Here is a 7,500-nt window from a genome sequence, read left to right on the forward strand (position 1 = left end):
CTGTCGGGTGCCGGGTCCGTCAACTCCGAAAAACTCCGCCCGCCAACGCGGGTCCCCGGCTTAAGGCCGAGGAAGGGGGACGGCTTCAACGAGGCGGCCCGGGGACGGGGCGCCCCGACCCCGGCTCCGCAGCTTCACCGGGCGGGCGGACGGCCCGAAACAGTGCCCGCCGAGTGGGCCCCGGCTTAAGGCCAGGCACAAAAGGGACGAGGCGCCGCCGCCTCGCCCGCCAAGCGGCTCTCTCGAATCGCCTTTCACAGCCCTTCTCTCTCGGCATCCCGGGGGGATCCGGCCCCTCCGCTCGGCAGCCCTTCTCTCTCGGCATCCCGGGGGGAGATCCGGCCCCTCCGCTCGGCAGCCCTTCTCTCTCGGCATCCCGGGGGGAAACCGGCCCCTCCGCTCGGCAGCCCTTCTCTCTCGGCATCCCGGGGGGAGATCCGGCCCCTCCGCTCGGCAGCCCTTCTCTCTCGGCATCCCGGGGGGAGATCCGGCCCCTCCGCTCGGCAGCCCTTCTCTCTCGGCATCCCGGGGGGAGATCCGGCCCCTCCGCTCGGCAGCCCTTCTCTCTCGGCATCCCGGGGGGAGATCCGGCCCCTCCGCTCGGCAGCCCTTCTCTCTCGGCATCCCGGGGGGAGATCCGGCCCCTCCGCTCGGCAGCCCTTCTCTCTCGGCATCCCGGGGGAAACCGGCCCCTCCCCGCTGGCAGCCCTTCTCTCTCGGCATCCCGGGGGAAACCGGCCCCCTCCGCTCGGCAGCCCTTCTCTCTCGGCATCCCGGGGGGAATCCGGCCCCTCCGCTCGGCAGCCCTTCTCTCTCGGCATCCCGGGGGGAATCCGGCCCCTTCTCTCTATCTCTCGGCCTCCCGGGGGAACCGGCCCCTCCGCTCGCAGCCCTTCTCTCTCGGTCTCTCGGGGGGATCCGGTCCGTCTTTTCTCAGCCCTTCTCTCTCGGCCTCGCTCTCACTGTGCCAACTTCCCCGGGAGGGACGGGAGCCGGAGCCGAGCCACAAGGAGACTCGCCCCGGCTAGGCGGAACACTGGCTTTTTCCCTTTGCCGGCCACCTGAGTGCGGCTGCTCCTCTCCGCCTGAAACGTAGGCACAGCCTCAGCCAACCTACGGGGATGCGGCCCGTCACCTCGCTCCCATAATACGGGCAGATAAGTCCCAAGCCGCCGAGGCCTCCAAGAGGACCGAGGGAGATCGACCGGGAAGGGGCGCCGCCTCAGGCCGCAGCCTACGATGAGGTAGCCGGAGGCAGCCGACAACAGCGACCCCTTGGTGAACTTCCGCAGCCGGCCGAGACAACAGGTCTACCCGGCACCCGCCGCTATTTGACTAAGTCCCGCCGGCGCGAGGTAGACCTGGTGTCCCAGGGGCCGGGGTAGACCTGGTGTCCCAGGGGCCGGGGTAGACCTGGTGTCCCGGGCTCCGGGGTAGACCTGGTGTCCCGGGGGCCGGGGTAGACCTGGTGTCCGGGTCTCCGGGGTAGACCTGGTGTCCCGGGGGCCGGGGTAGACCTGGTGTCCGGGGCTCCGGGGTAGACCTGGTGTCCCGGGCGCCGGGGTAGACCTGGTGTCCCGGGCGCCGGGGTAGACCTGGTGTCCGGGTCTCCGGGGTAGACCTGGTGTCCCGGGGGCCGGGGTAGACCTGGTGTCCGGGTCTCCGGGGTAGACCTGGTGTCCCGGGCGCCGGGGTAGACCTGGTGTCCCGGGCGCCGGGGTAGACCTGGTGTCCCGGGCTCCGGGGTAGACCTGGTGTCCCGGGCGCCGGGGTAGACCTGGTGTCCCGGGCTCCGGGGTAGACCTGGTGTCCCGGGCGCCGGGGTAGACCTGGTGTCCCAGGGACCGGGGTAGACCTGGTGTCCCGCCAGATCCGGAGAAGACCTGGTGTCCCCGGCCCGAGAGCCAGCAGACCTGGTGTCCCCGGACCGAGACGGGGTAGACCGGCTGTCCGCGGCCAGAGACGGGGTAGACCTGGTGTCCCCGGCCCGAGACGGGGTAGACCTGGTGTCTGCGGCACAAGACGGGGTAGACCTGGTGTCTCCGGCCAGAAGCGGGGTAGACCTGTTGTCCTAGAGCCCGGGGTAGACCTGGTGTCCCGGGGGCCGGGGTAGACCTGGTGTCCGGGTCTCCGGGGTAGACCTGGTGTCCCGGGGGCCGGGGTAGACCTGGTGTCCGGGGCTCCGGGGTAGACCTGGTGTCCCGGGCGCCGGGGTAGACCTGGTGTCCCGGGCTCCGGGGTAGACCTGGTGTCCCGGGCGCCGGGGTAGACCTGGTGTCCCGGGGGCCGGGGTAGACCTGGTGTCCGGGGCTCCGGGGTAGACCTGGTGTCCCGGGCGCCGGGGTAGACCTGGTGTCCGGGTCTCCGGGGTAGACCTGGTGTCCCGGGCGCCGGGGTAGACCTGGTGTCCGGGGCTCCGGGGTAGACCTGGTGTCCCGGGCGCCGGGGTAGACCTGGTGTCCCGGGCTCCGGGGTAGACCTGGTGTCCCGGGCGCCGGGGTAGACCTGGTGTCCCGGGCTCCGGGGTAGACCTGGTGTCCCGGGCGCCGGGGTAGACCTGGTGTCCCGGGCTCCGGGGTAGACCTGGTGTCCCGGGCGCCGGGGTAGACCTGGTGTCCCAGGGACCGGGGTAGACCTGGTGTCCCGCCAGATCCGGAGAAGACCTGGTGTCCCCGGCCCGAGAGCCAGCAGACCTGGTGTCCCCGGACCGAGACGGGGTAGACCGGCTGTCCGCGGCCAGAGACGGGGTAGACCTGGTGTCCCCGGCCCGAGACGGGGTAGACCTGGTGTCTGCGGCACAAGACGGGGTAGACCTGGTGTCTCCGGCCAGAAGCGGGGTAGACCTGTTGTCCTAGAGCCCGGGGTAGACCTGGTGTCCCGGGGGCCGGGGTAGACCTGGTGTCCGGGTCTCCGGGGTAGACCTGGTGTCCCGGGGGCCGGGGTAGACCTGGTGTCCGGGGCTCCGGGGTAGACCTGGTGTCCCGGGCGCCGGGGTAGACCTGGTGTCCCGGGCTCCGGGGTAGACCTGGTGTCCGGGTCTCCGGGGTAGACCTGGTGTCCCGGGGGCCGGGGTAGACCTGGTGTCCGGGGCTCCGGGGTAGACCTGGTGTCCCGGGCGCCGGGGTAGACCTGGTGTCCGGGTCTCCGGGGTAGACCTGGTGTCCCGGGCGCCGGGGTAGACCTGGTGTCCGGGGCTCCGGGGTAGACCTGGTGTCCCGGGCGCCGGGGTAGACCTGGTGTCCCGGGCGCCGGGGTAGACCTGGTGTCCGGGTCTCCGGGGTAGACCTGGTGTCCCGGGGGCCGGGGTAGACCTGGTGTCCGGGGCTCCGGGGTAGACCTGGTGTCCCGGGGGCCGGGGTAGACCTGGTGTCCGGGGCTCCGGGGTAGACCTGGTGTCCCGGGCGCCGGGGTAGACCTGGTGTCCCGGGCTCCGGGGTAGACCTGGTGTCCCGGGGGCCGGGGTAGACCTGGTGTCCGGGGCTCCGGGGTAGACCTGGTGTCCCGGGCGCCGGGGTAGACCTGGTGTCCCGGGCTCCGGGGTAGACCTGGTGTCTTCGGCACAAGACGGGGAAGACCTGGTGTCCCGGGCGCCGGGGTAGACCTGGTGTCCCGGGCTCCGGGGTAGACCTGGTGTCCCGGGGGCCGGGGTAGACCTGGTGTCCCGGGCTCCGGGGTAGACCTGGTGTCCCGGGCGCCGGGGTAGACCTGGTGTCCCGGGCTCCGGGGTAGACCTGGTGTCTTCGGCACAAGACGGGGTAGACCTGGTGTCCCAGGGGCCAGAAGCGGGGTAGACCTGTTGTCCTAGAGCCCTGGGTAGACCTGGTATCCCGGGCGCCGGGGTAGACCTGTTGTCCTAGAGCCCTGGGTAGACCTGGTGTCCCGGGCGCCGGGGTAGACCTGTTGTCCTAGAGCGCTGGGTAGACCTGGTGTCCCGGGGACCGGGGTAGACCTGGTGTCCCGGGCTCCGGGGTAGACCTGGTGTCCCAGGGGCCGGGGTAGACCTGGTGTCCCGGGCTCCGGGGTAGACCTGGTGTCCCAGGGGCCGGGGTAGACCTGGTGTCCCAGGGGCCGGGGTAGACCTGGTGTCCCGGGCTCGGGGGTAGACCTGGTGTCCCGGGGGCCGGGGTAGACCTGGTGTCCCGGGCTCCGGGGTAGACCTGGTGTCCTCGAGCGCCGGGTAGACCTGGTGTCCCAGGGACCGGGGTAGACCTGGTGTCCCGGGCGCCGGGGTAGACCCGGTGTCCTCGAGCGCCGGGTAGACCTGTTGTCCCGGGACTCGGGGTAGACCTGCTGTCCCGTTCCCCGGGGTAGACCTGGTGTCCCAGGGCCTACCCCGGGGCCCGGGACACCAGGTCTACCCATGGTCCCAGGACACCAGGTCTACCCCGGGGAACGGGACACCAGGTCTACCCCGGGCCCTGGGACACCAGGTCTACCCATGGTCCTGGGACACCAGGTCTACCCCGGGGCCCGCGACACCAGGTCTACCCATGGTCCCAGGACACCAGGTCTACCCCGGGGAACGGGACACCAGGTCTACCCCGGGCCCTGGGACACCAGGTCTACCCCGGGGCCCGCGACACCTGGTCTACCCAGTGCTCTAGGACAACAGGTCTACCCCGGGGCCCGCGACACCAGGTCTACCCAGGGCCCTCGGACACCAGGTCTACCCCGGGGAACGGGACACCAGGTCTACCCCGGGCCCTGGGACACCAGGTCTACCCAGGGCCCTCGGACACCAGGTCTACCCCGGGGAACGGGACACCAGGTCTACCCCGGGCCCTGGGACAACAGGTCTACCCCGGGGCCCTCTGACACCAGGTCTACCCCGGGGAACGGGACACCAGGTCTACCCCGGGGCCCGGGACGCCAGGTCTACCCCGGGGAACGGGACACCAGGTCTACCCAGGGCCCTCGGACACCAGGTCTACCCCGGGGAACGGGACACCAGGTCTACCCCGGGCCCTGGGACAACAGGTCTACCCCGGGGCCCTCTGACACCAGGTCTACCCCGGGGAACGGGACACCAGGTCTACCCCGGGGCCCGGGACACCAGGTCTACCCCGGGGAACGGGACACCAGGTCTACCCCGGGGAACGGGACACCAGGTCTACCCATGGTCCCAGGACACCAGGTCTACCCCGGGGAACGGGACACCAGGTCTACCCCGGGCCCTGGGACACCAGGTCTACCCCGGGCCCCGGGACACCAGGTCTACCCCGGGCCCTGGGACACCAGGTCTACCCAGGGCCCTCGGACACCAGGTCTACCCAGGGCCCTCGGACACCAGGTCTACCCTGGCGCCCGGGACACCAGGTCTACCCCGTGCCCTGGGACAACAGGTCTACCCCGGGGCCCTCTGACACCAGGTCTACCCCGGGGAACGGGACACCAGGTCTACCCCGGGGAACGGGACACCAGGTCTACCCAGGGCCCTCGGACACCAGGTCTACCCCGGGGAACGGGACACCAGGTCTACCCCGGGCCCTGGGACAACAGGTCTACCCCGGGGCCCTCTGACACCAGGTCTACCCCGGGGAACGGGACACCAGGTCTACCCCGGGGCCCGGGACACCAGGTCTACCCCGGGCCCCGGGACACCAGGTCTACCCCGGGGAACGGGACACCAGGTCTACCCATGGTCCCAGGACACCAGGTCTACCCCGGGGAACGGGACACCAGGTCTACCCAGGGCCCTCGGAAACCAGGTCTACCCTGGCGCCCGGGACACCAGGTCTACCCCGGGCCCTGGGACAACAGGTCTACCCCGGGGCCCGCGACACCAGGTCTACCCATGGTCCCAGGACACCAGGTCTACCCCGGGGAACGGGACACCAGGTCTACCCCGGGCCCTGGGACACCAGGTCTACCCCGGGGCCCGCGACACCTGGTCTACCCAGTGCTCTAGGACAACAGGTCTACCCCGGGGCCCGCGACACCAGGTCTACCCAGGGCCCTCGGACACCAGGTCTACCCCGGGGAACGGGACACCAGGTCTACCCCGGGCCCTGGGACACCAGGTCTACCCAGGGCCCTCGGACACCAGGTCTACCCCGGGGAACGGGACACCAGGTCTACCCCGGGCCCTGGGACAACAGGTCTACCCCGGGGCCCTCTGACACCAGGTCTACCCCGGGGAACGGGACACCAGGTCTACCCCGGGGCCCGGGACACCAGGTCTACCCCGGGGAACGGGACACCAGGTCTACCCCGGGCCCTGGGACAACAGGTCTACCCCGGGGCCCTCTGACACCAGGTCTACCCCGGGGAACGGGACACCAGGTCTACCCCGGGGCCCGGGACACCAGGTCTACCCCGGGGAACGGGACACCAGGTCTACCCCGGGGAACGGGACACCAGGTCTACCCATGGTCCCAGGACACCAGGTCTACCCCGGGGAACGGGACACCAGGTCTACCCCGGGCCCTGGGACACCAGGTCTACCCCGGGCCCCGGGACACCAGGTCTACCCCGGGCCCTGGGACACCAGGTCTACCCAGGGCCCTCGGACACCAGGTCTACCCTGGCGCCCGGGACACCAGGTCTACCCCGTGCCCTGGGACAACAGGTCTACCCCGGGGCCCTCTGACACCAGGTCTACCCCGGGGAACGGGACACCAGGTCTACCCCGGGCCCTGGGACACCAGGTCTACCCCGGGGCCCTCTGACACCAGGTCTACCCCGGGCCCTGGGACACCAGGTCTACCTCGGGGTTAGGGTTAGGGTTAGGGTGTGGGTTGGGGTTGGGGTTGGGGTTAGGGTTAGGGTTAGGGTTGGGGTTGGGGTTGGGGTTGGGGTTAGGGTTAGGGAAACCAGGTCTACCCCGGGGCCCGCGACACCGGGTCTACCCCGGGGCCCTCGGTCACCAGGTCTACCCGGGGGTTAGGGTTAGGGTTAGGGTAAGGGTTGGGGTAAGGGTTAGGGTTAGGGTAAGGGTTGGGGTTGGGGTTGGGGTTGGGGTTGGGGTAGGGGTTAGGGTTGGGGTTGGGGTTGGGGTTGGGGTTAGGGTTAGGGTTAGGGTTAGGGAAACCAGGTCTACCCCGGGGCCCGCGACACCCGGTCTACCCCGGGGCCCTCGGACACCAGGTCTACCCCGGGGTTAGGGTTAGGGTAAGGGTTGGGGTTGGGGTAAGGGTTAGGGTTAGGGTTAGGGTTAGGGTTAGGGTTAGGGTAAGGGTTGGGGTTGGGGTTGGGGTAAGGGTTAGGGTTAGGGTTGGGGTAAGGGGTAGGGTTAGGGTTAGGGTTGGGGTTGGGGTTGGGGTTGGGGTTAGGGTTAGGGTTAGGGTTAGGGTGTGGGTTGGGGTTGGGGTTGGGGTTAGGGTTAGGGTTAGGTTTAGGGTTAGGGACACCAGGTCTACCCCGGGCCCTGGGACAATAGGTCTACCCCGGGGCCTGGGCTGCCGTAGCCTAAGTCCGGCGGCGGACACCAGGTCTACCCCGAGCCCCGGGCTGCCGTAGCCTAAGTCCGGCGGCGGACACCAGGTCTACCCCGAGCCCCGG

This window comes from Zonotrichia albicollis, unplaced genomic scaffold (genome assembly GCF_047830755.1).
Source record: "Zonotrichia albicollis isolate bZonAlb1 unplaced genomic scaffold, bZonAlb1.hap1 Scaffold_122, whole genome shotgun sequence".
Lineage (NCBI taxonomy): Eukaryota > Metazoa > Chordata > Aves > Passeriformes > Passerellidae > Zonotrichia > Zonotrichia albicollis.